At 42.7% G+C, this 6,850-nt stretch overlaps 1 pseudogene; it reads right to left on the minus strand.

The window, feature by feature from the left end:
* Positions 1-802: 802 nt before the first annotated feature.
* Positions 803-901, minus strand: LOC122817420 (annotated as a pseudogene).
* Positions 902-6,850: the final 5,949 nt, after the last annotated feature.

Here is a 6,850-nt window from a genome sequence, read left to right on the forward strand (position 1 = left end):
CTTCCAAGATGAAAAACTTGAGAAAGATAGTAAGTAAGCTGTTTGTCTTAGTTTGCCACACTTGGCTTAGACAGCCTCAGCAGCTTCTCCTGTACTGGATGTTCTATGACTTCTGACTAGTGTTCACATGCAAGTGATAAAGAAACAGGGCAAGTGCTGGGCTCCTTGGAGTAGAGAGAGAGCGAGAGATAAATCCCTTACTGCATACCAAATGGCCTGCATTTAATTAGCTGAAAGGGCACAGGAAGGTCCTTGCAGGGAAGGATGGGAGTGAGTAACCAGCACCAGCTTGCCCATCCAGTTGTAGGGGAGGGGGCGATGGCTCAGCTCACTGTGAAGGGGACACCTGTAGATGTGATTCCTCACAGTGAGAACTTTGACATTTATACATTGGAAGCAGGATAGTACTCAGTCAGGGGATTCTGCATGGTGGTAGCAAGCTTGAACCTCCTTCAAGTAGCTGTACAATAGCATGCAAATCAACAGAGGAGGGAGACAGGATGGCCTGTAGAATTGCTGACTGACCTTGTCCTTAGCACCCAACTCTCTCCTCCAAATGGAAAATGAATGGGCTAATATGCTTGAGAAGTTAGTTTATGAATGATTAAGCATCACTGGAAAAGTCTAACTCTGACCATGTCAGTGGAACTAATGGGTCAATCAATTGGGTACAAGAAGTGTGTGCCACAGGGCTAACACTGCAGGAGCTCACAAAATGGTGGAAGTAAATGTTTTTGTAGACATTTTCTGTAAAATGCATTAACAGAAAAGTACCATTGTCTACAGAACTGATTTCAAGTCTTTGAGACTTTTTTGAAATGATCACAGGGGTCAACCCAACTGAAGTGCAATAGAAGAGCCTCACCCTGGCGAAAGTACCTCCTTGATCATGGTATTCCCTCTACAGTCGAGTATGCATTTTCTCCATTTTGCTCTATATTATTTCTTTAGTCACCATTGTCATGCTATCAGATAAATAATAGTCTCATAGGTAATTACTAGTCTACTGATTAATAAGGATCTTAAGAAGTCTAGCTTTATATTCCCATGGTAATTTTTGACTCTTATATTTTGCAGAAAAATAACCCAGAGGTGAGCAGAACAAGGATATGATAGGACATGAGGGACATAAGTGCTAAACTTGAAATGAGTTTCTGGTTTCCCATCCATTCATCCATCTTTATGTGGCATAGAAGATGGTTGTACAGAAGAGGTATTTTCTGTGATACATACCTATATCTCCAGCATGTTCTGTTTATGTTGCAAAAGAGATGGAAATTCCTTGATCATGTGTTCACTCTACCATTGGACTTGTGAATGGGTAAGAGTTCTGACATGAGAGGATTTGCTGAGGCTCTATGTGTAAGACAGAGGTTGCCTCTTAGTAGCCTCTATGATTCATAGGTTCATAGGTTCATAGGTTGGTACTAGGCTATCGGGCCTAGGGCCTATACAAGCCTAGCCAAACAATACCCCAGTTATTTTTTCCCACAATATTTACTTCCCTGGACCCCTGTCTAGCAGGGCAACTGACATGATCCCCGCAGTGAATATCCATTCTCCCATCCAATCGTCAAGGTTCCTTTTCAAGAGGGCCAAGGAGGCGCTTTGCTTGACATGCATGGGTAGTCTATTCCAGAGCATGGGGAGTCTCTGGGTCAGGAACCCATCCCTCCAGCATGTTTTGTTCATTGTGATGACAAGATTTAGATCCCTGGAGCGTGTGACTCTGAGGGATTGGGATTTCTTTAAGTGGAGCATGTCCAAAAGCTCAGGGTTTGACATGGCCTTGTATGTTAAACAGAAATTGCCTCTGAGTAGGAGATATGCCACAGAGTATAGCTAGAGTTGTTTTAGATGGTCACCATAGGGCATCTGCTTTAGGCCTGTGATTCTTTTAGTGAGGTATTTCTGAGGCCTTTCCAGCTGTTGCAGATGTCTTGTGAGGTGCATGCCAAATGGGGTGTTGTACTCTATAATGGGTCTAATGAGGGATGAGTAGAATGGGACAATGACCTCCTTTTTTCTGGATGAAAAACCCTTAGTGATGAGGTGTGTCACATAGAAGGATTTCCTGACTGTTGTGGTGATGTGGTTATCGAAGGTGAGACCACTGTCCACCTGTGTCCCTAAGTCTCTCATCACACTTTTGGTGTTTAGTTTACTGCCACCTATGTGGTAATTCATGGGTATATGGTTTTTAACAAAAGGGGATAACTATACATTTCTTGGCATTAAGCTTGAGCCCATGGCTCTGGCATCAAGCATCTGTTTCTTTGAGGCTCTTTTGTAGAATATCCACATCATTTGGGGATTCAATAATGGCTCCCAGTTTGCAGTCATCTGCAAACTTTGTTAGCCAGAGTCCCTTAGTGTTGGCCTGTACTTCAGAGATGTAGATGCCAAACAAGAGCGGTCCTAGGACTGAACCCTGAGGTAGTCCACTTGGCACTTGTCTGGAGCTGGGTTTGGAGTCAGATACTGTTACAGTCTGGGTTCTGTCAGTAAGCCAGTTGGCAACCCATTGAGTGACGTAAGGATTTATACCCAGCTTAGTAAGTTTATCTATGATTCCAGAGTGGGGGATGGTGTTAAAGGCCTTGGCGAGGTCCAGATTGGCTGTGTGGTCTGCCTTACCCTTGTCCACAGCTCTGGAGACTGATTCAAAGAAGACAATCAGGTTCAGGAGACAAGATCGGCTCTTCACAAACTCAAACTGGGTGGAGTCCAGTGTTTGAAGGTTGCCAATGTCTTTGCTTATAAGTTCCATGATAATGCGTTCCATGCCCTTGCAGATCAGGCTCGTCAGATTGATGGGACTGTAGTTCCCGGGATCCAAGGTGGATCACCCCTTGTGGAGTGGGATAACTGTAGCTGTGTGCCACTCAGTGGGCACGAAGCCTGAGGTGAGACTATGATTAAATATGACACTTAGGTGAGGTGCCAATTCATTTTGTAGTTCATGTAGTATACAGCCCGTGATGTCATCAGGTCCCATGGATGCTGTATTCTTAGCTTTGGAGAGTGCGGTTTCTACCTGTGTGGCCATGATTACCAGAATTTGTCAATCTTTTGGTATTGAGAGGGGGCCCTTTAGGGGGTGAGGGGGGTGAAGTTGGCACTAAAACGATCTGCCAGGATATTGGCAATATCCTTGGGATCAGTATATTTAATGCCATCCTGTTGTAGCTCAGAGCAGATCTGAGCATTGCCATTTAGATTCTTGACAGATTTATATGACAGATACAGAAAAGAGGGATAAGGCTTTGAAACAATTTGATAAGTTTTTGTAATTCAGATCCTTGATTATTTTTTAGTGAGAAAGCATCATGGTCACTCCAGTTGTGATAAGTGTTTGGACATACCAAATGACATTTAATTCAATAACTGGACTGATACCTGAGCAAAGTGGATTGTTTACACCTCAGACCTGAATACCAAACCATTTGATATAAGCTGTGCAATGAAGAATAGTGGATATATGGTGATCAAAAGATAGCTCATTGTCAGCAAAAGTTTCTTGATCCCTGACTACTGGGTTAACTTTCAGGGGTGTGTTGTCACTGTGACAGTTACAAGAGAAGTCATTCAAGCCGAAGGATAAAACTATACATTTCTTGGCATTTGATTTTATTTTATGGTTTGAACATCAGCTATGTGTTTGGGAAAAGCCCTCTTGGAGGATGTTTTGTCCTTTGGGGAGTTTACAATGACACCATGTTGACAGTAGTCTGCAAACTTGGTCAGCCATAAAGTCTTAACATTTCCTTTGGTGTCTGAGAAGTAAATATCAAAAAGGAGTGGCCCAAGGATGGAACCTTGGGGCGCATCACTAACAATACATGTTTTGGAGGCGATAGAGCCACCCATTCTAATTTTCTGGGTTCTATTTGAGAGCCAGTTTGTTATCCAGCAAGTTACAGAGGGATTTACATTTAGCTGAGAGAGGTTATCTGTGATACCTAAGTGTGGGATGGTGTCACATCCCTTTCTGAGGTTTAGCTATGTAGTATGTACAGATTTGTCCTCATCCATTGCTTCAGTAACCTTCTCACAGAAGTTGACCTGGTTAAGTAGTCAGGATCTGCCCTTGACAAATCTGAATTGACTTGGGTAGAGTTTGTAGGCTACCTATGTCCTTATTTATTACTTTCATAATGAGTCATTCCACACCCTTAGAGATGAGGCTTATCAGGCGTATGGGTCTATAACTACCCAGGTCTGTTGATACCTACTTTTGTGCAAGACAATGATTGTTGTTGTCCTCCATTCAACAGGCATAATACCTTTTGGGAGGCTGATATCACAATAACAATGAATGGCTGTGATATACTGAAGATGTACCCATGGTTGGTATGGTTTAATGAGTGATTAAACAAAGGCAACCATGGTTAAATCTTCAATATATCACACCCATGAGAGGGTTATTGCTATTATACAATGACATTATTTAAGAAAGAAATTACTTACTTTTCTTAAATAATCAGTCAGATTTAATAAAGCCTATATGGTCTGTTTACACCGTGTGTACATCGCACCAAGGTGCACACAGTAGCACACTGTTCTAGATTCATTAAGTGGCTCTACATGGTGTGCAAACAAGATAAACACTGTGGCATGCTAATTACAGCATAAGCAGCTGAATTGTATGGTAATCAACCAATCCAAGAAAGATGAGCTATTCAACAAAGTATAAAGCAACAGTGTAGACTCAATGCTGGTTTTCCCTATGAATTCTAAAACCTATTGCAACACAGCCAAGGAAAGGAGTCTACACAGAAAGAATGTTAGGGGCTGCTGTTGCTTTAATTCATGTGTATGTGCAACAGGCTGAAATCTATGCTGCTGCTGCTATTAATACACCAAGGCCAAGAAGGAGAAGAGTTTTCAGACCCTGTTTAACTTATCACAATCTACATGACGTGGAAATTGTAGAGAGCTACAGGGTAGATAGATGCACATTACAGGAGCTCTGCAACCTTTGTCATCCTCAACTCAGAGCCAGGGCAAATCATGGGGAACACATACCAGTGGAGACAAAGGTATGTGTAGCACTTACGATTTTAGGTACAGGAACCTTTCGGAGACTAACAGGGGACATGCTGTGGGTGTCAAAGGCATCAGCATCCAGAATCCCCCATCAGTTCCTCAATCCTATGCTACAACATGCTAGTGACCACATATATTTTCCCTGTACTCCTGAGGACAGGGCCACAGATATGTAGGGGTTCTATCCTGTAGCACACTACCCTGAAATACTAGGTGCCATAGAGTGCACACGTATAGAAATTAAAGCACCACCTGGGAAACAGGGAAGGCTCTACATAAACAGGAAGGGCTTCCACTCTGTTAATTGCCAACTCCTGTGTAATGCCAAGGGAATCATCTTGAGCATGTGTGCTTGCAACCCAGGCAGTTACCACGACTCACATATCTGGTACACCTCCCAAATGTGTCAGATTTTCACTATGGGGGGATATCCCAGAGGGTCATTTACTAGGGGATGCAGGTTATGCATGGGAACAGTGGTTGATGGCACCCATCAGAAATGCACACACACCCACTGAAGTATGCCATAATGAGGCACATGCTCAAATGTGAAATATCATGGAGCATGTGTTTGGGCTGCTGAAGTCATGCTTTCGGTGTGTAGCTATATATGGGGGACCCTGCAGTGCAATCCACATACATGTACTGAAATATTCACTGTATATGCCATGCTACACAATGTCATCCTGAGAAAACAGCTTCAGCAGGATCAACAAGAGGTGGAGGAGGCACACATCCCACCACCAATGGCAAGGCCACTACAGCCACATACAGGTGAGGAGTCAGAGGGGGAATCAGCAGCTGCAGTGTGTGTAGACAGATTTAGGCAAGCTTAATTTGCCCTCACATTGCCTAAGAGGCAAAGAATAGCACACTCATTCACCATCAAAGGGAATAAGACCTTCCTCCTATGCACATACATATAGTAACATTGATGCCAGGCAACATTCACAACTTTAACCTACCTAAGCAATGGCTGTGTACTCTTAGCAGATAGTCAGCCCTGAACTAAAACTGATGCAACTGCTGGACTGACAAGGTAAGTGTTGAACCTGGAGTGCATTCTTTAATAATACAAATGAATGGCATATCCTTGCATGTTGTTACTTGGTAATGTAAACAAGTAAAAGGTGGGTGATTGGTACAGAAATAACTTTAACATGGGACAGCAGAGATTTATGTTACTTATATGTGCCCATTATCAAGTAGTAGGTGTTAAGCATCAAAGGTTCACGCAGTCATATGTCTCAAAACTACTGATGATCACCAAATGACTTCAGTTTAACATCATACTTTTGTACTGGAAAATCATTAAAGAGAAAAGTTGGAAAGTAATGAGACACATTTCAGTTTCGAACTTCACAGCCTCACAAGATCATTAACAATACTGATAAAAAATAATGTTTGATTCTATCAACTGTCTAACTTTCTAAGACCAATATAAGTCAAAGGTAAAATTACCAAATTAACATCACAAATTCAGCTATACTAAGCACTACGTCAGCTACGCACCCTGAGCATCAGACATAAATGTTTTTATCCCTGAACCCAAAAGGTAGAAAACAGGGATGTGGCACAGTTATCACCACTTCCACAGGGTGATATGGGGGGGCAGGAGGCCTAGGCTGACACAAAAGGTCTGTGAGTGTGTGTGTGTGTGTGTGTGTGTGTGTGTGTGTGTGTGTGTGTGTGTGTGTGTGTGTGTGTGTGTGTGTGTGTGTGTGTGTGTGTGTGTGTGTGTGTGTGTGTGTGTGTGTGTGTGTGTGTGTGTGTGTGTGTGTGTGTGTGTGTGTGAGTAAGA

This window comes from Protopterus annectens, chromosome 12.part0 (genome assembly GCF_019279795.1).
Source record: "Protopterus annectens isolate FY-2018-M chromosome 12.part0, PAN1.0, whole genome shotgun sequence".
Classification (NCBI taxonomy): domain Eukaryota; kingdom Metazoa; phylum Chordata; order Ceratodontiformes; family Protopteridae; genus Protopterus; species Protopterus annectens.